This window comes from Dermacentor silvarum, chromosome 8 (assembly GCF_013339745.2).
Source record: "Dermacentor silvarum isolate Dsil-2018 chromosome 8, BIME_Dsil_1.4, whole genome shotgun sequence".
In the NCBI taxonomy this organism is placed as follows: Eukaryota; Metazoa; Arthropoda; class Arachnida; order Ixodida; family Ixodidae; genus Dermacentor; species Dermacentor silvarum.
Window position 1 is genome coordinate 149,026,596 of NC_051161.1, and position 27,312 is coordinate 149,053,907.

The window sequence follows — 27,312 nt, forward strand, 5'->3', positions numbered from 1 at the left end:
GGACAGGAAATAATGTTATCCCTAAAAGCATTCCGCCTGAAGGAGTGAGAATGAAAGCTGCCCCCCACCAGTTCTTGAAGAGAATCATTCCTTGCTTTTTTTTATGGCTCTGAGAATGTGATGACCCCTTCCCATGAGGAGAGCCGACGTTAGCATTTCTTGCTACATCACAAGGCACAAGTAACACTCAGTTCATTTGCATCGTAAAGAAAGAAAAAAAAAACAATATCCGTCGAGCCGGATTTGAACCAGCGACCTATGGATGCCTGTCTTGGAGGTGCCTCTACAGTCCACCGCTCTACCAACTGAGCTATCGACGGAACGGCAACAGCCTGCCTTAAAGTGCAGGCGCCGACTGCGGACGGTATGACCCAGGTAATTGAAGGAAGACGTGGCTGAGGATCGGCACGAAACTGGTTCACCGGTGTCGCCGAATCTTTAGCCGAGCGCAGACTGGCTTGAACGTCGGCTAGCGCTTAACCGTACGCTAAGACATTCTAATCAGTTTTAAGGACACAGGGTAAGCCCTATACACATATTGCATTTCTGACCATGTTGAGGAACCGTTTTCTCAGCAGCTAAAAGAGGTATCCGCATAATGCATATATTATTTTCTTCTACATTTCGCGCTCTTTCAACTGTACTAGACTTATTAAAATAAGACTACAATGGCTATTTTGGTGAAATTGTTCACACTAATACCTAAATTCTGGCTTTATTTGCTTATTTCAGAATTTGTAACACAAAAACCGTGAGGTGCACATTTTCAATTCTAGCATGGTAGTTACCTACACTTCTACAGTTGACAGGGAAATAAAATCAACCGGTTATCCAGGAAGAAACAGGAAATAATGGTACCTATGTAACAAAAAACTTGGTTTTAGATAATTGAGTTTAAAGAAAGAAAGCACCTGAAGAACACCCACTTTTTGCCACCAACACCGTTCAAGACATATCTATAGTAGCCACCAGTTTAGTAATCATGGTCGGTCATTTTTTTGCTTGTCAGCCTGTCGTCTTGCTTGCCTTGCCTATTTTGTGAGCTGTGGTGCAGCTCTCTGCGCATTGTATTGTCGATTGTGGTCAACTTCGTTTAGCCATTTTAGTGTGCCGCGGCCCGACTTCAGAGTCCCAATGACTTCGAAATGTTGGCACACGCGATACTACTATGATTGAACGAAAGAACCGCATCCAATGTTGCAAGTAACGCAGCTAGGGACGAAATGCGTTCGAATAGACGCACTCCAAAGCACAAGCGCGGAAAAAAACGCGCACAGCGTCTTTGGATTGCCTTGACTAAAAAATATGCAGTGCAACAGTTGCGAGACAATTTCTCATATATAGCCGATTCGAGACAAGCGTTGTAGGTTTCGTGCCGGAAGTTTTTTTGTTAGAAAAATGAACAGTAAGCTGTGTATTGCATTCGTAAAAGCGGCGTATTCAACCACTACTTGCTTTGGCAAAAAGTTTTTTCAGCCACAAATAAGACTTTCTAAGAAAAGTGCGAATATTCAACAAGTGCGTAAAGAGATACACTTCCTAAATTGCAAAGAAAAAAAGCTATATTTTTAAATTTTGCTTTAACCGGTGCCCTTAAGGAACAAAAAAGAAAAGCGCAATAGTTAAGCTATTTTCATACTGTGGCCAAATATGCAGCGCCGGTTTAGCGGAGCGCCGACATTCTCTAAATAAGAAATACGCACTGTTGCCGACCTTACAGTGGTGTTACCATCGATCGGCAGCTTAGGTAAACTTCGTGATTTTCGTTCGTCGCGTTTGACAATCATTCGGGGAGTTTCTAAAATCGTGGAGCACTGTCTACATGACTCCTTGTAGGCAGGACCTGATAGAGTAGTAGGAACAGGCTTCAAGAATTTTTCTGGACAGGTTTTTCCTCTCTTTGTGTACGCAGGTTCAGTTCACCTTTCACCGAACCCCAAGAATGTGCAGAACTACAAACAAGGGTGCGCAAACACACCACTGACACGCGGTAGCATGTGCTAGCTTCTTTCGACACGCGTGGCGTGGTTAGATTATCGTACGGTCAGCCTGCCATATGGTTCCGGTGCTGGGTTTAAATATCGAATATATTTTATGCGGGGAAGCCTTCAGCACCGTTTGGATTATGCCACCGCGTTGAACATACCCCAATTTGTTGTGAAGGATCCAAAGCCATGAAGCCTACAAAACTTCATCGCCAGCGTTGCAGCAAACAGAGCTAGTCAGCACAAAGTTACCAATAGACGTCCTATGGCATGTTTCTGGCGCGACATTTTGGTGCAACTAACGAATATTGCCTATGGTAAACGTTTGGGCACCTGTGCGATGACTCAGCTAACAGGTAAGTGACGAGCGCACTAGCGAGCAGAGAAAAAAGCGTTTGAGGACGCAAGTTGGCAGACGTGCTTAAATTGGTTACATGAGAAAAGAAATTGACTCTTGAGAAAAAGGACGGAAGCCAGCGTAAGCGAGTGCGGGACACAATGGTGATGTTGACTCTGAGCAAGTTATTGAAATGAAGAAATCGCGTCGCACGATAGCTAATAAATACCGATTATCAGCTGTTATATATATATATATATATATATATATATATATATATATATATATCAGCTTCTGACTAGCGTTTGCCAGTGTGGTATAGCCATGGAGAAGGAGAGCGCAAATGCTGCTCAACAGCGCAGAAGAACGGAGAAGCTTGACTCATCGGATCCCGAAGTAGTTGCCTGGCAATTAGCGGTTGAGCGTAGGAGACAACCAGGAAAGCTAAGAATCTTCGCTAACGCTACGTATATCCTGGCATAGCCGAGCTAAGCCACTGCAACTTTTTTCTTGTTTTCTGGTGTTGTTAATTTTTTGTGAACCAAAGTTTATTACTGTTAGTCTGTACTGGAATAACTGGAATGTGGTTAGAAGCAAGATTAGTGATATTTTGTTGGAAGGTCGACCAATTTGCTTGAAGTTTGTGGTTATGGAATTCAGCAGTGAAATTGGGGTAGAAGGACATGAGTTCGTTGTTAATCGCATCGTAGTTGCGTTTACCGTATAAGCGTATTATTTTATTTCATGAATTCTCGTTTTGGAAAGGTAAAGTTAAAGACAGTGTGAATCACTCTATGGTCGCTAATTTCCTGGGAGATAAGACATCGAAGACAGGCTGGACGGATTGTTAGTTAATATAAGATCTAAAATTCTGGCGGAGTCCTGCACCACGCGGGTTGGTTCTAAAACTAGCTGTGTTAAGTTGAAATTAAAGCATACTTCGAGGAAATCATTTTCGGTTTTACTATGTGACGAAGGTGCATAGCTATCCCAGTTGATATGCGGGAAGTTAAAGTCTTCGAAGAGTAAAATCTGGGCGTCAGTGCATTTTTTCATTAGTACATCTAGGTCGCAGTTGAGCTTATTAGAAAAACCGGCGTCTGCTCGTGGGGGGCCGTAGCAAACACCGAGTAAGATAGTAAGATAGCAAACACGGAGAGAAAGTCAACAAATGACTTTCTCCACTTAAATAAAATGTGGTTCAGGGCCCCTTTATTCACTTTTAGAGGGACCCTAAAGCAAGTTTGACAATTGTATAGAAAAGTACTCAGATGGTAGGGTAGGTCCTTCTGGTCATTAAGAGACATATTTATACACTCCGCCAATGTGACAGACAATTTCCTCATATCCACCGCAATCCGAAGACGCCTTCCGAGTGGTAGCCAGCACGTTTAATATGCGAAGCGAGATTCTTGCGGCAACCGGTCGTCGCCTCCACCTTCCCGTCACCTCTTTCGTTCGATTTCCTTCGACCTTGTTTCAGGCGAAGAGCACAATATGCTAGCGAGTCGGTTACCGAGCGATCGCGTCGGGGGTGTAGCTCAGATGGTAGAGCGCTCGCTTAGCATGCGAGAGGTACTGGGATCGATACCCAGCACCTCCACTTTTTATTTTTCAACATGAAAAGAGCGTTCCCGATACTCAGTTGTGAGAAAGTCGACGTAGGCACTCCGTTTTGCGCAGTTCGTACGAAATGCAAAATGATGCTTTTATATGCATCATCATCAGCCTATATTTATGTACACTGCAGGATGAAGGCCTCTCCCTGCGACCTCCAATTACCCCGGTCTTGCGCTAGCTGATTCGAACTTGCGCCTGCGAATTTCCTAACTTCATCACTCCACCTAGATTTCTGCCGTCCTCGACTGCGTTTCCCTTCTGTTGGTATCCATTCAGTAACCCTAATCGTCCACCGGTTATCCATCCTTCGCATTACATGGCCTGACCAGCTCCACTTTTTCCGCTTAATGTCAACTAGAATATCGGCTATCCCCGTTTGTTCTCTGATCCCAACCGCTCTATTCCTGTCTCTTAACGTTAGGCCTAACATTTTTCGTTCCATCGCTCTTTGTTTGGTCCTCAAATTGTTCTCGAGCTTCATGTTATCCTCCATGTTTCTGCTACATATGTTAGCACCGGTAGAATGAAATCATTGTACACTTTTCTTTTCATGGACATGTGGTAATCTTCCTGTCAGTATTTGGTAATGGTAATTCCTTTTAGATGCACTCACTGGAAAAGCTTTCTGCTTTTTGGCGCTCTTGCATAAAATTAATGCTCACATAAGCGCGCTCAGTGCAAATAGTTCACTGTGTTTATGATGCTTTATATATTATAAAAGGTCATCCAAGAATTTTTTTTCAAGCCTGCAGTTACATATTGTAATAGTGCATCACAGAGTTCAGCGACTCCTTCGTCTCCGAACGCATTTACTGCCAGAGTGTTTCCTTCGGCGACTTCGTTCAATGCCCCCAACTTATTATCTTTAAAAGGGACATCCCATTTAAAGACGACCAGTTACAATATTGCCGAATTGCCGGCCTTACTCAGCGCCCAACTCAGTGCAGTGCCGTCTAACAAGACAGAATAAGAACGGTTCAATAAAAACGAAGACAACGGCAACGACTTCACGATGGGGATGAAACGACGACGACCACATGACGACGCCACATCACTCACCATTTAGAATAAACAAACTTTATTTGCTGGTGGGGGTGGGTTGGAGGGACCGAGGTTAGGTCCACTACAACAAAGTGAGAGTCGGCGATCGAAAGAGAGAAAGAGGCCAGATGGAAGGAGCAGAAGAAAAGCTCTATTCCTTATTTTTATTTTTCTAACCTCGCACCACAAGGCATGAGACACGGGCGCAGGAGCGCGCCTTATATGAAACGCGGCCGAGGAAGATCACGATGGATTCAAGGAACAGGCGGGTTTAGCCTGGCGATAAATGAGGGCAATTACTCCACCAGAGCGTCGCTTACAATATCGCTGAAGTGTTTCAGCACATGTCCAATAAACCAGTCTGTCTGAACAATTAGATAAGAAGACGTGAAGTTTCTTTGCAGGATATAACTGATCCTTCGGGGAACACAGGGTGTTGCAGACACGCATGCGGAAGGTCCTTTCTTTGCAGATTCTCCAGAAAAGTGCGCCTATAATCTTTAAATTTTGTGCATGACTACAGAAAGTCTTTAATGTCTGCTGTCTCGTCACATGCCGTACAGTTCAGAGAATTGATACACGTGCATGTCTTAAATAACCATGGTGGTGTACTAGGAGATCCGGTCTTTATTCGATGTCGAAGTAAGGCTCCAACTCAACGAAATCTCCCGGTTACACAGGGCATATGCGGTAGAACCGAAAGGGACTCAAAGTCGTTACGAATGTCAGTTTTTTTAGCTTAGTTACTCTTTGGCGCCTTGAGTTTGGGAGGATGATAAAGGGCTGCGTATACAAGATTGTCAGCTTTTTCGATGCCAGAAATACCAATGTGGGAGGGAATGTACTGAAACTTTACTGAGAAGCCTTTGTTGCCGAATTCTTTCACGAGGCCTGGTTATTTGTGCGGAAACTTGATGGAAGGTAGACAACGGTAGTGTTGTTGCAACGCGGCCTTTGAGTTCGCAAGGAAAACCACATTCAGTGGAGGCAAAGTCTTTGGTTTGCGCAGAGCAACAGCTTTTGCCACACCTCCCACAACTGTCGACGAGGTTGTGCAGTCCAGACTGCCAGACCATGTTTATCTCAGAGAGGGAATATACAATAAAGTGGCGCAGCGGTGTTTGTCCACTTTCACAGAGCCATCTGTTTATACTTGTAGGTGAATCGGGTAAGTCGTGTTCAAATGTTCTAGAACTAGTGACCTGACTTGTGCAGCTGGAATGCAGCGCTTTCAATGCAATCGTGGTGCACTTAAGTATCACGTGATATTTTCGAATGTCCAGGGCGGGGCGGTTCTTTATTGACGTCAACTCGCTTTCATATGTAAAAGGAGACCCGTCTAGCAACTAATTCAGTTCATCCTAAGACTGTCATAGGAAGACCACGGAAATTAAAGCCACAAGGGGTGCTATTTTGCAAGAATGAATTTCTTTATGCCAATGCTTTTTCGCGTGACGTCACCGCTTTTGGAAATGGTCCATGGGTAGGTATGCACGACGTTTTTGTTTTAATAGTCCAATCAACAGCTCCCTCCGTTGGGCGGATGTTTCTTTCCTGTTCTCTTCTCTTTTTCCGGGGCTGTATAGCAAACGTATTTTGTAAAAATACATTTATTAAAAGCACACGTCCATCCTTCGTAAAGCAAGTTTGTTTTATAACCTTACAACGTGAAAGCTGCCGTAGATAAAGAAAAGCAAACGCAAGTGCTATTTTAGAAGTCGTGGCCACATATTTGTCGAATCTGCATCCAATCTGTGCCGCTGAGCGCACGCAAAATGGCGGCCTCTGTTGAACCTAACATCACCGAGCTTTTACGCTAGTCCTTTGTGACCCACGGCGGTGTACTTTCGTCGGAGAAGAAATTCAGACCCTGGTTCCGGGAGACATGACATACAAGAGTGAGGTGAGTAAATATCCTCGTGTAGTGCTTGCATTGCTTGCTTTTCGTTGCATGTATTGAATGACGTGTGACCCCCCCCCCCTTTTTTTTGGGGGAAGAACCAACAAGAATTATTTATAACACCGGAGGACAAAATTTGGAACAGAGTGGATCGAGAACTGTCAAGGCGCCGAGCACCCTTCAGTAGGCCACCACCACAACAGAATAGCTTCGTCAAAGTGATCGCAGCGACGGTAACCCTTCCTCGGTCGGGCGCCCCTGCACTGACGGTTCTGCTCTGAGAAAGAAGATGCTGGAACGGTAAATTTCAGTAGGGACTTTAACTTTTCTTATATGAACGGTATAAAAAGTTAAAACACAGTTATCAAATCGAAGTGAGCATTTTATGCGGGCGATAAGTTTAGACAAAATGTTTGCCTTGCTGTGTTGCGGTTGGGCTGAAATTCCAACTTTTTAGAAAGGCTGCAAAATGTCGCGAAAGGCCCACGCGTGTCGAAGGAAAAGGCCGTTGTTCTGTTGCAGTTAATCGAACAGCATCCATACCTGGCTAGAGCTTCTACGGAGTTCTCTCCCCGTACGAGTGCTGATCGAAAATAAAAACGAGCTGTGGGAGGAGATAGCTGCTCTTTTAAATAAACAGCGGTAAAGACGACAAGTCGCCGGCGCAATCACTGGGCCAGCTCTGTATTATGTGTCTCGATCAGTGAACAAGCTTAACATTTACATGTAGTGCTGTGATGATCATTTCTCGTACATATTTTCATAATATAACTGGCAATAATAAAGCACTTATGTGGCTAAAAGAAAAAAGTCAAGTTTAAGATGCCATGTGGGACATCTTAATGAAATGGGAGGGCAGAATTTTGATGGCTCAAAAATATTGTTGCAGGAAGAAAGCAGGCCCACGAGTGTAGAAGGATGTATATTTACAAGCGAAGAAATAGGCGTTCAGGCAACGGCCCGAGTCTTCGTCTTCCTCTCGTTCGCGTCACCTTCTTCTTTCCCTTCACCGTAACATCACCCTCCCGGTGGGTTTAGCTCCGTCCCGGTGCAGGTTATGGAGCGTCGCTTAATGGGGGGGCATAGGGCTTGAGCCTGGCGACGTGAACATCGCTGGTGACGTTGGGAGGCACTGAAGGCTGACCGACTGGGGTGATCTCGTATGTCGCGTCGGACAGTTGTCGTTAGATCTGGTATGGACCAGAATAACGGGAAAGTAGTTTTTCCGACAAGCCGACGCGACGTGAAGGCTTCCAGAGAAGGACAAGGGAACCAGGTGAAAAATGGTGGTCTCGGTGCCGAAGGTCGTAGCGTCGCTTTTGAGAAGCCTGCGCGACTGTGAGGCGATGACGGGCGACCTCTCGGGCCTGGGCGGCTAAGGCAATAGCATCGCGAGCGCAACCAGTGCTGGGTGATTGTACTGCGAAAGGTAGCGACGTGTCGAAGGGCAAGGTCGGGTCGCGGCCATACAAAAGGTAAAATGGGGAGAATCCGGCAGTGTCGTGACGGGACGAGTTGTATTGCGAAAGTAATGTATGGTAAAGCGACGTCCCAGTCGCGGTGATCGTCGGAAACGTACAGGGCCAGCATTTCAGTTAGTGTTCGGTTGAGTCGTTCGGTGAGGCCGTTCGTTTGAGGGTGGTATGCGGTAGCGAGCTGGTGTTCTGTAGAACAGGAGCGGAGCAGATCATCGACGACCTTAGAGAGAAAGTAGCGGCCGCGATCCGTGAGTAACTGGCGAGGGGCGCCGTGGTGCAGGATGACGTCGTATAGTAGGAAGTCGGCGACATCTGCAGCGCAGCTGGTTGGCATCGCTCGTGTAATGGCATATCTCGTGGCATAATCTGTTGCTACAGCAATCCATTTGTTTCCTTTCATAGAAATAGGAAAGGGGCCAAGCAGGTCGAGGCCCACACGGAAGAAGGGCTCTGTAGGGATAGCAATTGGTTGAAGCAAACCAGCAGGAGGCATAGCAGGCGTCTTGTGGCGCTGACACAGGTCGCAAGAAGTGACATAACGGCGTACAGAGTGGTAAATGCCGTGCCAGAAGAAGCGGCGCCGCAGGCGGTCGAAAGTAGGAGTGATGCCCAGATGTCCAGCAGTAGGAGCGTCGTAAAGTTGCTGGAGCACGGCCAGTCGAAGGTGCTTTGGAACGACTAGGAGGAGCTCCGGGCCATCAGGACGAACAGTACGACGGTATAAAGTTCCATCGCGCAAGGTGAACATCCGCAGAGACGGATCATTAGGCGAGGAGCTTAGGCGTTCCATAAGTGTTCGAAGAACAGGATCTTGGCGTTGCTCGTCGCCAATATGGAGAAAGCCGGAGAGGGACAGAATACTGATGTCCGAGTCTGCATCGGTATCGTCCGGTTGATCCACGGGATTGCGGGACAGGCAGTCAGCGTCTTTATGCAGGCGCCTTGACTTATACATAATAGAAAATGTATATTCTTGTAGACGCAATGCCCAACGTGCAAGTCGTCCAGTTGGGTCCTTCAAAGAGGAGAGCCAGCAGAGGGCGTGATGATCGGTTACGACGCAGAAGCTCCGACCGAAAAGGTACGGCCGAAATTTCGCGACCGCCCATACGAGCACGAGGCATTCCCTCTCAGTGATGGAGTAATTTCGCTCGGGCGTGGAAAGAAGGCGGCTGGCGTAAGCGATGACACGGTCGTGGCCCTGTTGACGTTGAGCGAGGACAGCGCCGATGCCATAACCACTCGCGTCAGTTCGTACTTCAGTAGGCGCAGAAGGGTCAAAGTGTGACAGAATCGGGGAGGTTGTAAGCCGCTCGATCAGGGTAGAGAAGGCTTGCTCCTGCAGTGGTCCCCAAGAGAAAGAGGCATGTTTCATAAGAAGGTCAGTGAAAGGGCGAGCGATGTTGGCAAATTGCTTCACAAATCGCCGGAAATAAGAGCATAAGCCCAGAAAACTACGGACATCGTTTGTTGAACAAGGTAGAGGAATACGGCGCACGGCGTGGACTTTCTGTGGATCAGGTTGGATTCCGGCGGCGTTTACGAGATGGCCGAGCATGGTAATTTCACGGTGACCGAAATGGCACTTGGAGGAGTTTAGCTGAAGGCCAGCCCTGCGAAACATGGAGAGTATGGTCGTGAGGCGCCTCAGGTGGCTCTCAAAGTTCGACGAAAACACAATCACATCGTCGAGGTAACAGAGGCATGTAGACCACTTCAAGCCGCGCAGCAGAGAGTCCATCATGCGCTCGAATGTAGCTGGCGCATTGCATAATCCAAAGGGCATGACTTTAAATTGGTACAGACCGTCCGGTGTGACGACGGCGGTTTTCTCACGGTCCATCTCGTCGACGCTAATCTGCCAATAGCCGGAGCGGAGGTCAATGGATGAAAAGTATTGGGATCCGTGAAGGCAGTCAAGAGCGTCGTCAATGCGAGGCAGAGGGTAAACATCCTTCTTTGTTATCTTGTTGAGGTGACGGTAGTCAACGCAGAAGCGCCACGAGTAACAATATATTTTTGGTGTCTTGAGCAGTAATTCCAAAGCCTGCGAATGCGGACGAATACAACAACATACCAAGGCATCGTTACTTAGCTTCTGTAAGTAAATTAATTTTACATTTTTTTCGCAAACAGAAGCCTGATGCGCACATGGCGGCAGCTGAAAGAGGAAGCGTGCAGCCTGCGGGACATACAGCGCAGCAGTGCCTCGAGCAGGCGCGCCGGTCTAAGAGGACGAATCAATGCCTCCTGCAGCTGTTGCTGGCTGCACTTGCTCATGGCGCAAGCCAAACCCCTTTCAGCTCCCTCAGTAAATGTAAAGAGTCATAGGCAAGAAATTTTTCATTGCATTGTTTTATTCGTTTAAAAATTTGCTTATGTAGTAATGATGATATGAAGTCAGACTGTTGCTGGTTTGAAACAATAATTGCTTATGTCGCCCTTTAATGCAACCACAAATAGCATAGCAGATACAGCATGATTTTTTCTTGAATTGATACTGCAGCAATAGGCATGTCCACACCATCAGGCTCACCTGCGCAAGTGCCAGTAAGCCTGGTGGTGCGGGCATTCTGACTGTGGCACTGAAATTTCCAGGCGGCTGATTGCTGTCATATCAGTGTGCGCGAGGCCACACCACAATTGTTCTATAATTTCAGCCTGTCTCATCAAATGGTGACGATCAGGCTCTTGAGAGGCGGGAGAATTCTGACCTTACTATAACATCGAAAGCAACCTATGAACACACACACATACACACACACAAATGTGATGAAAATTCCTTGCCTATGCTCTTTTGTTTCGTTTGTGAATATCAAAGAGCAAGATTGACTTTTTTCTGTATGTAACTCCCCGACAGCATCTTCCTTTCACATGCGATGATGTGCCTACACATCTGGCTGTGATAAATGTGGTTCTGCTGGTGCGTGATGATTTATGCAGCTGTACATTCTTTTCTGGTACAGTTTAAACTGGGTGCTATTTGTGTGTAACTGTGGATTGCGCAATAGTTTTCCGAAACAATGGGTGCCGCTACTTGAGATATTTCAGATGCAAGGGGACGTGATATTTATAAAAAGCGATGTTATATATGTTGCGTATGTCTATACTGCTGCAGCCCGAAGATTTTCACGGTTCTTTAATGTAGGGGCTATTGCATTGATGTGTGCATAAAAACGTTTTACTTTAAAAAAGGGCTGTGGTTGAATAATAAAGAAAGCTGCAGTTTTGTTTAATGCTTTTTTACATGTCACTGCTACATTTGCAGTGCTAGCTTGCACTGTAAAAATGTTACTGCGTAACGTTTTAGTTATTGACGCTACTATCTACAAGTGAGGGCGCTTTGCTGAAATCTATCAACTGCTCATGCGTGAACACACTTCACGGGAGCCACCACGTTTGACATGTTCGATGACCAGGGGACAGCATTTTTGTCACTCGGAGGAAACTTTGCGGTTTTTGGTGGAGAGAAAATGGTGGAGGACCTAAAGGTGTGCGTGTAACAGCATGTTCGATGGAGCGGTGGTGTGATGTGCGCTGTGCATTTTAGCTTTTGTGAGCTTCTCTGCCAGAGTAGAAAGCGAGGAGACGAACACTAATGTCCTTCATTGCATAACGGGAGTGGAGAACTGTCAGGGATACCAGTAAGAAAAAAGTCTAGAGAACAAAACTGCACGCTACATCCTTGGCACACAGGACATCTACATGACGACAGCAGCAGCAAGCGAATCATGTCAAACACGTGGTGCTCGACCGACAATCAGGCATCTGTTGTGGGACTGTCCCGGTCTCGCGACAGTAAGAGATAGGCACAAGGGACGCGGCATTACCTCACTGGAGGCATGGACCACGCCACCACCTCAGGCCCATGCTAGACGAACTATCAACTCCTCATGGGAGTTTGTGCGCGAGGCCGGCTTGACCGGCAGGTTATGAATCTGTATATTCTTTTTCCTTGTGAACCCCGCCATTGACCCTTACCCGTGCTTAGGCCACAGAGTCATCTTTTTGCAATAAAGTTCTTTCTCTCTCTCTCTACAAATCATGAATACTTTGCATTACGTAGACATCAACTTCAACTGAGTATCGGAAATGTTGCGTCAGCAATTTTGCCCCAATAAATGAACACTGCAATTATTTCGTATCTGTTAGACCACCACATCTTGCTGATACTACAACAGCGTGTATGCACCTATCAAGGCTCCCACTGCTGTTGACGTCGCAAATGCAGCCACACACTCCTCAAGTAATGCATGTGCTGCGCACGGGTTGTGCCGAGCATGCCGATTACACTTTCTCGGTAAGCCTGCCCTGTCAAATAATTCAATCGAGCCCCCTGTTTCAGGGCAGACCATAAGGCATTGGGTCGCCGTTACTGTCAAGCTCGCTACTACTGCTGCTGCTGCTGTCGTCATCACTTTTATCATCGTCTTCTACGTCGCCCTCAGACAGCCGAAGGTTGTGCAACACAGCACATGTCAAGGGCAATGTTGGCCGCACGTTCCGGCTCGTAGAGGAGGGTGCGGTACCAATGCAGACTGCGGAAACGGCTCGTAAAGAGCCCAATACACATCTCCAATACGGAACATATTTTGGAATGTGCTGCGTTGTACTTCCCCTCGGCTGTTTACGTAGGAGGATGGCCGGGAAACTGTTTTAGGAGCCACAGCTCCAGGGGGTAGCTGCTGCCACCTGCATGATGATGGAAATGGTGCACTGAGTACTCCACTGACGAGACGCAAGTTGGCAACTGAGGAAAGGTACATCATTATTCAACAAAGGTAGGATTCAGAGGTTGCACACCTTTGTAAGTAAGCGCACGAGTTGGGCATGTCCACCCCGACACAAAATGTTAACCGAATTACAAGCGTACCACTCAGTGCCCACCAGAAGCTGAAGAAATGAACAATTATTGGTGCTACCAATGACACAGTAGTAGCACTAATACGTGTTGTTTTCTTCTGCTGATGGCAGGTACTTGGTAGCATGCTTGTAACTTATTAACATTTTTAAAATTGACAGTGCTAGCCCTAATTGGTTAGATTTTTTCTTCATTAGAGAGACACTTACTCGAGTGCTTGTTATTTTGTTAATACACACTACCTTCCGCACAATACCTTCCGCTCCACCGATATTCCCGTCGCTCGCTCCACTTATAGTTCCCCCGCCAGTTCCTCGCACAAAAACCGCACGGTTTCCTTCGAGAGGTGAAAATGCCGTCGAAAATAGTCATCCGGCATGTCAAACGCGTCGTCTGGCTCACCGTGTCTAGGTCGGCGACAGCGAAGATGCAACGCAGGAGGCAGCCACTTTTTATGCTTTCTGCGACGACCCTACCTCCGGCAGTGCTAAAAAATGCTGCCTTATGCTCCACGTAATGAGTGGGTCAACGTCATTTTGACGTCGCCGGTTTCTGCGGGTTCCTGACGTCGCGTGATTGACAGACAAAATTGGCGTGGCCCGGTCATTTTCGACCAAATGTCAGCCGGGTGATGATGTCATAAGGCATAAACAAAGAATTATATTTCCTACAAAATAGTACCCCAGAAGAACTGCGTCAAAACAATGCTCGACCATGTTTGGTGTTTGATACAGTTTTGCAGGACATTCTAGTTCGCACGCCAGCACTGCGGCCAATTTTTTACCGTCCAAGCCCAGAGGGGACATAGATAGAACTGTGGAGTGGAGGGGAGAGAAGATAGAGAGAAGGCGTAGAACCGACGCAGTCGCGAAACAAGTGAATAACGGCCTCGCCACTGTCGCAGTTCCTATACAGAGAGAGACGGCGGCAAAGAGGAAAGATGACGTGGGAAGTCAAGGAAACGTTAGTGTCTGCACTAGACACAATCAGCCCAGGGAGGTGGGAACATGCATCCGCTACTACTTCATTCATCAGTACAGGCCCCGGCGCGGAATTTAGAAACTGGCCGACCTCCATTCATTTCGGGCACGACACCGCTACAAGGACTGCAAACTTACGTGCACTGCTGTTGCATTTCGGTTACTTTAATGGTACTGCGTCTTCCAAGACCAGCAACTACTCCTTGCTTAAGGTGTCGTGCCCTGTGGGTTTAGTTCATGTGCTTAAGTGCTCGTTGACTTTTTCAAGCGATATGTGCTCTGCCTTATTTGAAATGTTGCTTGGGATGTCTGGTGACGTTGAAATAAACCCGGGTCTATTGACTAAGGCTGAGGCAGATTCCTTTGCCACCGCCTTAGATACATTACGTCGGTTACAGGAAACGCAAGCCGCTAACATGGAAAGAATACGCAAGCTTGAGGAAGGCCAAGCTACCCTAGTTGAAGATCTAAATCGAGTCAATCATTGTCGCGCTGCTGCTTCTGAATCAGAGCGTGAGCTTAAAGAAGTGATCACCACTCTGCATGCCGATCTCAAGTTAACCGTGGAGAACAAACAGTAGGATGTCGACGACAGAAATCAATTGCAAAATGCGAAAATTCTTGCTCTGGAGAGAAAACCTGCGTTAATTTCCTCAGGTGATTCGACTCATTGCGCCACTTTTCTGAGCAGATGGAAAAGATGGCATCTAGTTGTAATGATGCCGAAAATAGAATGCGTCATTCAAATTTAGTGTTCTTTGGCGTAGAAGATGACGCTAAGGAAGATTGGGCTGACAACAGAATAAAATAATTGCTTTCTGCTGTGAGAAACTCGGTATTGCTGAAGCAAGTGCGCAGTTCGACAGAACACACCGACTAGAGAAGTTCTCAGATACAAAACACAGACCCATCATTGCTAAGCTGACTCATTTTAAGGACAAGGAACAAATATGGGTCTCTGGGCGAAAACTAAAACACTCATATTTTTACATTCGGGAGGACTTTCCGTTGGCTACACGACAAGCGCGAAAAAAAAAATAATCGAGCATGGAAAGACGCTCAATAAGCGCTTTAAACTCTCGGTGGATCGCTTGCGCATTGGTAACAAAACGTACACATATGATGTCACTTATGGCTCAGGTGTGGAACAGAATGGATAGCTAAATACCAGGACCCCACAATCCCATCGGATTGGTCTATACTCCTCTTTATCATTCACAAATAGTCCAAGTGTAATGTCGAAACGTGATCACCTGGCCTCCTGTCTTGACGACTGTGATGTGATATCCTTGCCCTTACCGAAACCTGTCTTCACCCTGGTAATGCCGACAATGAAATCGTTTCCTTAGCGAACAGCTACAATGTACACCGCTGTGATCGCACTGATAAAGGAGACGGCGGTGCCCTTCTCAATTAAAAAAACAATCACTACACTCATCGTTAACACAAATTTTGATCTAGATGTTCTGTGGGCGGTATGTCTCAGCTACTCTGCGAAGGTTTTGATTTGTATTTGTTACCGCCCTTCTCACTCCAGTCATTGCTTCACTAATGAACTCAGATCTAGCATGAAAAAAAAAACACCACAGCTTTGTTCGACTAAATTCAATTACCTTCTTAGTGACTTTAACCTTCCTCGAAATGACTGGCCGCAGTTGTCTTCATCCTGTCTTTTCTCTACAGATAAAATTTATAAAATTATCCGCATTAGAACTGGATTCACTGACTCTATCTTGGCTACGAAATTTTCTTTCGAACAGGTAGCAATTCACTACCGTTAACAATTTCTCTTCGTCCCATTCCAATGTTTCCTCAGGTGTACCACAGGGGGCGTACTTGGTTTCGCACTGTTTCCTATACATATTAACGACCTGCCCAATAACATATCATCCTCCCTGTGCATATTTGTTGATGATTGCATTATATATCAACCCATCAACAGAGACCACCAGATTCTTTAACATGAACGCAACCGAATAAACGATTGGTGCGACAAACGTCTAATGAATTTAAACTCGATAAATATAAAGTAATGTCTTTCAGCAGAAAGCATTGAAATTCGAACTTTTCATATAGTATAAAAAGCAGCAGATTATCTGAGGTATCTTCATTTAGGTATCTGGGCATCACCCTCCCTCCAAACTTCTCCAGGACCCTCCTATTGCTAACGTATGCGCCAAAGCAGCCACGTCATTAGTGTAGTTATGTCGAAACCTTCGTAACTCGCCGTCTCTAATTCTTAAGCTTGCTTTCCAAAGGTTGGCCCGCCAACAACTCGAATTGTCCTGGTCGATCTCCCCCCCTATCAAAACTTTTTAACTACCATGTTAGAAGCAACTCAATATAGAGCTGCTCGCTTCATTCGCCAAAATTATAATCACCACTCAAGCGTAACGCAAGGTAAACTCACCCTTTCTCTACCACAGTTAAGTAATCACCCTGACATAATCCTCATGTGCTCATTTGAGAAATACGCGTATCAGTTTCACTAAGATATTTGAGGCTTAGATACGTCACCACACACGTCACATAGACTATACAATAGCCTAAGCTTCACCCGCGTTTGCGGCAATACTGAAGCATTTAACTCACCTGCACTGGCACGTGCCAGACGGCAATGGAATAGTCTTCTCGGTAGCATAGTCGAAAAAGCTAAGCGAGTGAAATTTCGGCAGTAACTTATTGCTCATATCACCAGCTAACCCTTGATCTTCCTACTCATCATGTATAGTGAGTTGTTTTCTGGGGTTGTTCGGTTGTCTGCGCAACTACACATGTTCACGCGGTGTTTCAATTCAAATTTTTCTAAATATGTACGCTGTTGACATTACATTTTGTTACAGGTTACTGACTTATTTATACAGCGCTCCCCCTCCTCCCCCTCCCCCTCCCCCACATGCATCGTATTATCGATAGCGTTCCTACTGCTCTGTTGTAGCATGCTTTCCTTGTTTACTATTTTTTGTCTGCGTTGTTGTGGAATTTTACCCCCTATTGCTTATATAACTTCTACTAAGCCCCCTTACTCAATACCCCATTGGGGCCTGTGGGTAGGTTACAATAAATAAATAAATAAATAACTAATAAATAACTAAATAAATAAATAAATAAATAAATAAATAAATAAATAAATAAATAAATAAATAAATAAATAAATAAATATACACATAGATGAGCGTTTGTGGGTACCGTACGATACACTTCTGCTATTTCTGAGAAATAAACACGATGCAAATTTGTTAAGCGAACAATCGACGTAGGGCGTGCAGACGCACAGCCACATTAAACCACCGCAGTGTCTAGCCGACGCTACAGAAGCTGTCGCACGTCAAATTAACACTTCTGGGCCAGCCGCGGTAGCTTGACGGACTTGGCTTTGCTCGAGGTCGCTAGTTCAATCCCGACCGTGACAGCCGCATTTCGACGGCGGCGGAGTGGGTAGGAGTTGTAGTGAGTCGGACAGGGAATAATGGTATCGCAAAAAAGCAGTCTGCCTCAATTAGGGAGAATGAGTGCTGCTTCCAGTTCTTGAAGAAGATCATTCTTGTTTCTTTTGTTTGGCTTGGAGAAAACGATCACCCTTTGCTTATGCAGAGAGCCGACGTTAGGATTTCTTGCTACATCACGAGGAACAAGTAACACGCCGTTCATTTGGCCCATAGAGAATGACGAAAAGAAAAAAGAAATATCCGTCGAGCCGGATTTGAACCAGCGACCTATGGATGCCTGTCTTGGGGGTGCCTCTACAGTCCACCGCTCTGCCAACTGAGCTATCGACGGAACGGCAACAGCGCTTCTTAAACAGCAGGCGCTTCCTGATAGCGGTATGACCCAGTTAACTGAAGGATTCGGCGTGAAACTGGTTCACCAATGCCGCTGAAATTTTTACCAAGCGCAGATTGGCTTGAACGTCGGCTGGCGCTTAACCGTACGCTAATACATTCTAATCAGTCGTAAGGACACAGGGTAATTAAGCCCTATACTTCCCATGCATTTTTCACCATGTTGAGGAACCGTTTTCTCAATAACTAAAAGTGGTATCCGCATAATGCATACATCGTTTTCTTCTAAATTTCCTGCTCTTTCAACTGTACTAGACTTATTAAAATCAGACTACAATGGATATTTTGGTGAAATTGTTCACACTAATACCTAAATTCTGGCTTTATTTGCATATTTCAAAATTTCTAACACAAAAATCGTTAGGTGCACATTTTCAATTCTAGCACAGTAGTTGCCTACACTTATACAGATGACAGGGAAATACAATCAACTAGTTATCCAGGAAGAGACAGTAAATAATCGTACCTACGTAATAAATAACATCGTTTTGACATAATTAAGTTTAAAGTAACAAAACACCTGAAAAACACCCATTTTTTGCCACCAACACCGTTCAAGTCGTATCTATATAGTAGCCGCCAGTTTGGTAATCATGGTAGGCCATTTTTGTTGCTTTTCAGCCTGTCGTCTTGCTTGCCTTGCCTCTTTTGTGAGCTGTGGTGCAGCTCTCTGCGCATTGTATTGTCGATTCTGGTGAACTTCGTTTAGCCATTTTAGTGTCCTGCGGCCCGACTTCAGCGTCCCAATGACGTCAAAATGTTGGAAAACGCGATACTACTATGATTGAACGAAAGAACCGCATCCAATGTTGCAAGGAACGCAGCTAGGGACGAAATGCGTTCGAATAGACGCACTCCGAAGCACAAACGCGGAAAAAAACGCGCACTGCGTCTTTGGATTGCCTTGACTGAAAAATCACCAGTGCAACAGTTGCGAGACAATTTCTCATATATTGCTGATTCCGGACAAGCGTTTTGGTTTTCCTTCCAGAATTTTTGTTAGAAAAATGAGCAGCAAGCTGTGGAGCGCATTCGTAAAGGGTCTATTCAGCCACGTCTATTCACCCACTACTTGATTTGGTTTCAGCCAGAAATAAGACTTTCTAAGAAAAGTGCAAATATTCAAAATGTGCGTAAAGCGAGATACACTTCCCAAATTGCAAAAAAAAGTTATGTTTTTAAATTGTGCCTTAATCTGTTCCCTTAAGGAACAAAAAAGAAAAGCGCAATAGTTAAGCTACATTCATACTGTGTCCAAATATGCAGCGCTGCTTTTTAGCGCAGCGCCGACATTCCCTAAATAAGGGAATGTCGGACGTTGCAGTCGTCTTAGCATCAATCGGTAGCCTAGCTCTATTCGTGATTTTCTTGTGGCGCGTTCGATAATCATTCGGGGAGTTTCTAAAATCGTGGAGCGCTGTCTACACGACTCCTTGTAGGCAGGACCTGATAGAGTACTTTGTAGAAACAGGCTTCATGAATTTTTCTGGACAGGTTTTTCCTCTCTTTGCGTACGCCGGTTCAGTTCACCTTTCACCGAACCCCAAGAATGTGCAGAACTACAAACAAGGGTGCGCGAACAAACCACTTACACCCGGTAGCATGTGCTAGCTCTTTTGGACACGCGTGGCGTGGTTAGAATATTGTACGGTCAGCCTGCCATATATGATCCCGGTGCTGGGTTTATATATCTAATATATTTTATGCGGGGAAGCCTTCAGCACCGTTTGCATTTTGCCACCGCGTTGAACATACCCTAATTTGTTGTGATGAATCCAAAGCCATGAAGCCTACAAAACTTCATCGCCAGCGTTGCATCAAACAGAGCTAGTCGGCACAAAGTTACCAATAGACGTCCTTTGGCATGTTTCTGGCGCGACATTTTGATGCAACTAACGAATATTGCCTATGGTAAACTTTTGGGCACCTGTGCGATGACTCAGCTAACAGGTAAGTGACGAGCGCACTAGCGAGCAGAGAAAAAAGCGTTTGAGGACGCCAGTCGACAGACGTGCTTAAATGTGGTTACATGAGAAAAGAAATTGAATGTTGAGAAAAAGGACGGAAGACAGCGTAAGCGAATGTGGGACACAATGGTGATGTTGGCTCTGAGCAAGTTATTGAAATGAAGAAATTGCGTCGCACGTAGCTAATAAATACCGATTGTCGGCTGTCATTGGGTAAGATACTCTACTCAAATCCAATAAAGTAGGGCAAGAGATATGTGACGATAATCCTGTGTAATCAAAATGCAGTAACCGCGGCGATTTATTTGGGAACTCATCGAATCGTAATGTGCCGTATTCTTCGATCAAGTGCATCGCGAACGAAGTGCCACAGTAAGCACCGCGCCCTGAAGGAAATGCACGGAAGGATGTTGGTAGAAACACCGAAAAAAGAAAAAGGCCGCGGTTTAAATGATTGTCCGCAATAAAGAGAAATGCCGCTTTCATGTCACCACATTGGAAGATGAATAAAGCTTACTACGTGCCAAATGTAGACTCTCTGCATGGTAGCATAAATATGGCGTGTAGAGCCAGCGAGCAACCTAATAAAGCTCGTGGTCAGGAGTCTTGATGATCAAGAAAGTAATAATTCTTATGTTGTTTCCGTTAATACAAAACGATTCCCAATTTCACAATGCGCACTATGATTTACAGACCATAGTGTCACCTAAGCGCGGGTGGATTGGTGAGAGACAGATAATCTGCGGACGTTTTTTGAACGTTCTGGCGAATGTGTACTTCTATAATCATTTACATTGCCTGCATTTTCGACTGATATGGTATGAATATGCAACGTTATTCCAGAGAGCAGTAAACTGTACCTGGAAGCTTGGAATGTGGAAGTGTGGGGGCGTGGGGGATAATAGATGCGCAATCAGGTATTTAGACATCCAGCACAAATGCACATACAACTTCTGCAAATTTCTTTCAGGCAATATATATGCTGTAATATGTAGTTTTATGTCTTAAACCTACTATTTATATATTACAGAGGGTGCACGGGGATAGCGCCTGGGTAATTTTGCCACCAGGAGATTTTAGTGTAAAGAGGAAGCTCGGTGTACCTCTGTGTTCCTGATGCGCCTGAATGGTGTCGCCGCATCTAGGAATTGAACACACGTCTTTGGGCTCAGCAGCGGAATGCTAAATCAAGTGAGCCGATGCGGTGGGTGCGTTATAAAGCACTGTCAGCATTCGCACCAACCGGTGCCATGCACTTCGGCAGTCACGCATAGGCTTCGCAACGGCGACTCAAGATGGTGCGGAGTGTTGTTAGGAAAGCGCGAAAGGTGAGTCCCGCAGTAGTACACGCGTCATGCATAAGTCGTTTTGACGGCGGCAATACGTTGTGTCGCTATTATATTCAAGCGAATGCGCCAACCTGCGTCGGCAATGTAACGCTTAATCTATTATGGCTCATACCTGCATTGGATATGCGGGTATGAACCAGAGACAAGAAATAAAGCAAGACAGAAGAAAGGAAGGAAGGAAAGAAAGATACAAAGAAAAAAAGAAATAGCAGCTTAAGGGAAAGCTGCGCCGTGTATTGTGACGTGCTCGGCTATTCAGGGTCGTTTGGTGTGTCGCAGAGAGGGAAAGGGAAGGAAAGTGTGTTGGCGCGCGCTCCGCTGGGATTCCCTCGCCTTATATCAGTTTCGGCGCGCGGATGGGAAGGCCACGAGTGGTGCGTTCCGCTGAGGAGCAGGGTGCGTTTGAGCAACCGCGCCGCGAAGTCGCTCGCGAAAGGGCTCGTCGCCGATGTGCCGATTGTAGCGTGAGGGCTTTCGAAGCCCAGGCGAAACCCCGAGTTGCGGGCCCCGAGTTGGGGACCCCGAGTTGCAGGAGCGCGATATTGAGGTAAAACGTCAGCGAAGAGCCGCCTACCCTGAGTTTAGGGCAAACGAACCGAAACGCCCGCGACAGCGTCGTCTGGCCACAAGCTTCGCTCTCCACCATTTCCTCGACAGAGGAAGGGCTCTGAATTTTTTTTATTCAGTGCTAGCGCATCACCGTCGGTAGGCATAAAAAGACGGGGTCTACCTTGATTTTTCGTCACTGTAGAGCAGCACATTCGCAGTGGCACATACATAGCTACACAAGTTGGCGTCAAAGAGGTTCATGGAAGACGAGCACAGACCGAGTGGCAGACACCCAATGTTCCAAGTCGGCATCAAAGAGTTTTCTTGAACAGCGGTGCCTATACTCAATCCCGCGTCTTACAGTGACCCATGTCGGCGAGAAAGAGGTTCTTTGAAGAGCGGCACGTATCCATGCAATACGACATGCTAAGTGACCCAAGTTGGTGCGATGGTTGATTTCGAAGCCTCTTCCGTCATAAGCACAGCAGCCCGATGCGCTACCCTTTCGACCACCGACTGCCCAGGGATCCAAGTAGTCTGGTATAAAGGGTTAGATACAAACATACAAAGAGACATTGAGAGCCAGGGAAAAGTGCGTGAAGGACCACATTATTGCTAATGCGTGAGAGAGACAAAAATAGCATAGAAAAATAAAGAATTCGTCGAGCCGGATTCCAACCAGCGACCTATGGATGTCCGTGTGGAGCAAACCTCTACAGTCCACCGCTCCACCAACTGAGCTATCGACGGAACGAGCAGTGCACCTCTTCAAAACCATGCAGTGGCCGCGCTTTGCGTGACCTAGTAAACAAAATGAAGGCCGGACTATGAGTCGGTGCGAAACTGGTTCAGTGGACATGCGGGATTCCACTGAAATTTATGTGACGGTAACATTCTCCGCGGCAGGAAACGTGCTGTTGACAAGGGCACTTGTTCTTCTGCAACGGAGTTGCGAGGCGCGTCCGTCGCCGAAGTATTTTTTTTTTCAGCCTCCTAACCATACAAATGTACTTTTTCATTATTCTGTCATAGTATGAATAAACAATGTATGAAAGTTCCCTGCGCATCTCTTGTCAACTACGTAGTTTCATCGCAGTTCGCCAAAGCGAGCGATCTCCATGATTTTAAACCCAACGTTTCCAGGAGTATCTAGCCTTCGCGGACTAAACGAGCGTGGAAGAAAGCGCAGTTCCGGAGCCGTTGCCTTCATCGTCGCCACGCTGTCGTGGTTCCGTTACCATCGGGCCGTATTTCTCATACTGTCATCGACGTCGTGCAGTCATCATCTTCACAGCCATCATTCCATCGTCGTTACAGCCGCCACCATCGTCGTCGGCACACTAACATGCCGTCTACCAAAAGACGCCGACCATAACTTGTGTCGTCAACATCGCCTTCATATTAGAACACATTTATCCACTTCAGCAGCGTAATGGCTAGTGCATTCATTGTCCAGATTTCTTAGTTTCTACAACAATATTTTCCGAGGTCCGACCGTCCGCTTGCACTTAACGGACCTTAATATCGTTTAAAAGGGCCCTAAACCACACTTCGGGCTTGGTGAAATAACTTAGTCTGCGGGTAGCATACGCTGCTGTGAACATCTCAACCAAGTTTCTCTGTCGTACGCGGTGCGTGGAGTTCGCAAGCAGAGCGCGATGTCACCTTCCTCTAAACGCGTCATTTTCTTCTGGATGCCTTCGCAGTGCAAGGCATTGAAAAGGAACGGGAGCACAGCGGATTCCATGTTTGATTGCCAATAACTGCACCTCTGCTTAACGCATTAGAGTACTTGTTGCGGCAAAGTATTTTTGAAATAGCCTATTTTCACTTCAGATGACTTTCTCCACTTCGATAAAATGTGGTTCAGGGCCCCTTTAATCACTTTTAGACGAGCCGTAAGACAATTTTAGCAATTCTGTAGAAAAGTACTGAGCCGATAGGGTAGGTCTGATCATTCTTATCATTAAAAAAGACATTTAAACACTCCGCTTAAAGTGTGTCGTTTATTATACACATTTAAAAATGCGCATCACTGCCGATCACAGTGGTGCCACTCCCCGGAGATTTTAGCCGCCCCTTCCAATGCTACGTTGCGCGGGTGAGTGATGTCACTCGGCCCAGTATTTCGGTTGCCTACTCACGCAACGTCATCGGGAATGCAATAAACATGTCGCTTCATTAGGCATATTTTAATACTGCATGCGTGCACTGTCAGTTGCATAACCTTAAAAAGAAATACACAAATGTAATAAATGTAGGCGTTTTTTCAGACAAATGGTCCACTTCCGCTTGAGAATACCGATCGTCAGCTACAGCTGTGGCGACGGCAGCCGATGGATGTGGTGGAGTTCTCAGTGAACGTAAGTACAGCGATGCCTCCGTTGGCAGCAGGAACATGAATGGTATCAGCGCTATACTACGCACGCATTGCATTCAGATGCAGGAAGTAAACTGCAGCGACTGCACGCTGTAGAAGACGCGAGCGCTGCACGTCAACATTAACATCCACCTCCTTGATGAACACAGCGATGAGCGAAAGTGTTGCAAATAAAGATGCCTGAAGGGGCAGCCACAGGTTCCGCATTTGTCAGACAGCCAAGGGTTGTGCGTAATGACCTTATATTAGCTGGACTAAAAATTTCTAACACGTCGAGATCCAGAAAAAGCGCTGCGAAGGCGTGCCTTATACAAATTAACAGCACATTTCTTGCCGGGGAGAATGTTACCGTCAGCGAAATTTCAGTGGACATCCCGCATGTCCACTGAACTAGTTTTGCGCCGACTCATAGCCAGGCCTTCATTGAGTTAACAAGGTCACACAAAGCGCGGCCACTGCATGGTTTTGAAAAGGTGCACTGCTCGTTCCGTCGATAGCTCAGTTTTTTGATCGGTGGACTGCAGAGGTATGCTCCACATGGACATCCATAGGTTGCTGGTTCGTAATCCGGCTCGACGAATTCTTTCTTTTTCTAAGCTATTTTTGTTTCTCTCATGCATTAGTAGTAATATGGTACTTCACGCACTTTTCTCTAGCTCTCAATGTGTCTTTGTATATTTGTATCTAACCCTTTATACCAGACTACTTGGGTCCTTGGGTAGTCGGTGGTTGAATGGGAAGCGCACAGGGCTGCTGCGCTGAGGGAAAGGGCTTCGAAACCAACCATCGCACCAACTTGGGTGACTCAGCACATGTTATTGCATGGATACGTGCCGCTCTTCAACGAACCTCTTTCACGCCGACATGGGTCACTGTAGTTGCGCGACTGGGTATAGGCACCGCTGTTCAAGAAAACTCTTTGATGCCGAATTGGAACATTGGGTGTGTGCCCTTCGGTCTGTGCTGGTCTTCAATGAACCTCTTCGACGCCAACTTGTGTAGCTATGTATGTGCCACTGCGAATGTGCTGCTCTACAGTGACGAAAAATTGAGGTATACCCCGTCTCATGATGCCGACCGATGGTGATGCGCTAGCACTGAATAAATGAGAAAATCAGAGCCCTTCCCCTGACGAAGAAATGGGGGAAAGCGGTGCTTGTGGCAAGACGACGCTGTCGCAGGCGTTTCGCTTCGTTTGCCCTAAACTCAGGATAGGCGGCTCTTCGCTGAAGTTTTGCCTCAACGTCGCGCTCCCGCAACTCGGGGTCCGCAACTCGGGGTTTCTCCTGGGCTTCGGAAACCCTCACGCTGGAATCGGCACATCGGCGACGAGCCCTTTCCCGAGCGACTTCGCGGCGCCGTTGCTCAAACGCAGCCTGCTCCTCGCTGGAACACACCACGCGTGAACATCCTATCCGGGCGCACAAACTGATCTGAGGCAAGGGACGCCCGGCGGAGCGCGCGCCAACCCCCTCTCCTTCCATTTCCCTCTCTGCGGCACACCAAATGACCCTGAATAGCCGACCGCGACACGTTATCCGGAGCAGCTTTCCCCACACCTGCTCTTTCTCTCTCTCCTTCCTTCCTTATGTATTGCGTTATTAGTTGTCCTAGTTTTAGCGTTACATCGCCGGCGCAGGCTGGCGTATTCAAGTTGCCGCCGTCGAAGCGAGTTATGCATGACGCGTGTACTGCAGCGGGACTCACCTTTCGCGCTTCCTTAACAACACTCGGTACCATCTTGAGTCGCCGTTGCGAAGTCTATGCGTGACTGCCGAAGTGCATGGCGCCGGATGGTGCGAAGGCTGACAGTGCTTTATAACGCACCCGCCGCATCGGCTCACTTGCTATAGCATTCCGCTGCTGAGCCTAAAGACGCGTGTTAAATTCCTAGATGCGGCGACACCATTCAAGCGCATCAGGAACGCAGAGGTGCACCGAGCTTCCTCTTTACACTAAAATTTCCAGCTGGCAGAATTACCCTTCGTTACCCCGTACGCCCTCTGCAGTATTGAAATAGTAGGTTTAAGACATAAACAACATAATACAGCATACATTTGCGGAAGTTGTGTGCATAAAGGATTTAGTTATCAAATATATCTGCATTTGTGCTGGATATCTCAGCACCTGATTGCGCATCTATCATCCCCTTTACCCACCTTAAACCCCAGCTTACACCCGGCCCCATTCCAAGCTTCCAAGTACAGTTTGCTGCTCTCTGGAATAACATTGCATATTCATACCGTAAAGACGGTTGACTGTCATAAGCGCTGCAGAATAATTTACCGAACCGTATAAGTCTAAAATGCAAGCAATGTAAAGTGATTGTAGAAATACATACTCGCCAAAACTTTGAAAAATCGTCCGCAGTATATTTCTCTCACCAATCCACCCGTGCTTAGGTGACACTATAGTCTCTAAATCATAGTGCGCATTGTGAACTGCGGAATCGTTTTGTATTAACGGAAACAACATAATAATTAAAACTTTCTTGATCATCAAGATCCCTGAACACGAGCTTTGTTGGGGTTGACTCTACATGTCATATTTACACTACCAGAGGGTCTACATTTAGCACATAGTAAGTTTTATTAATCTTCCAGTGTGGTGTTATGGAAGCGGCATTTATTTGTCTTCATTGCGGACAACCATTCAGACCGTGGCCTTTTTCTTTGGTGTTTCTACCAACATCCTTCTGTGCATTTCCTCCTGGGCGCGGTGCTTACTCTGGCACTTCGTTCGCGATGCGCTTTATCGAAGAATACGCCACATTACGATTCGATGAGTTCACAAATAAGTCGCCGTGGTTACTGCATTTTGATTACACAGGATTATATCTCTTGCCCCACTTTATTGGATTTAAGTAGAGTATCTTACCCAATGACAGCCGACAATAGTATTTATTAGCTATCGTGCGACGCGATTTCTTCATTTCAATAGCTTGCTCAGAGCCAACATCACCATTGTGTCCCGCATTCGCTTACGCTGTCCTCCGTCCTTTTTCTCAACATTCAATTTCTTTT

The 27,312-nt window shown here is 46.3% G+C and overlaps 4 non-coding genes across 4 annotated transcripts; 1 reads left to right on the plus strand and 3 right to left on the minus strand.

Moving 5' to 3' along the window:
- Positions 1-228: 228 nt before the first annotated feature.
- On the minus strand, positions 229-320 carry Trnay-gua (transfer RNA tyrosine (anticodon GUA)). Its single transcript is given in 2 exon segments — positions 229-264; positions 284-320. It is a non-coding gene; the product is annotated as a tRNA-Tyr (tRNA).
- A 3,532-nt stretch (positions 321-3,852) lies between these two features.
- Positions 3,853-3,925, plus strand: Trnaa-agc (transfer RNA alanine (anticodon AGC)). Its single transcript has one exon. It is a non-coding gene; the product is annotated as a tRNA-Ala (tRNA).
- Positions 3,926-17,890: 13,965 nt separating this feature from the next.
- On the minus strand, positions 17,891-17,982 carry Trnay-gua (transfer RNA tyrosine (anticodon GUA)). The gene is given in 2 exon segments: positions 17,891-17,926; positions 17,946-17,982. It is a non-coding gene; the product is annotated as a tRNA-Tyr (tRNA).
- Positions 17,983-22,567: 4,585 nt separating this feature from the next.
- Trnay-gua (transfer RNA tyrosine (anticodon GUA)) lies at positions 22,568-22,659 on the minus strand. The gene is given in 2 exon segments: positions 22,568-22,603; positions 22,623-22,659. It is a non-coding gene; the product is annotated as a tRNA-Tyr (tRNA).
- Between the last annotated feature and the right edge of the window lie 4,653 nt (positions 22,660-27,312).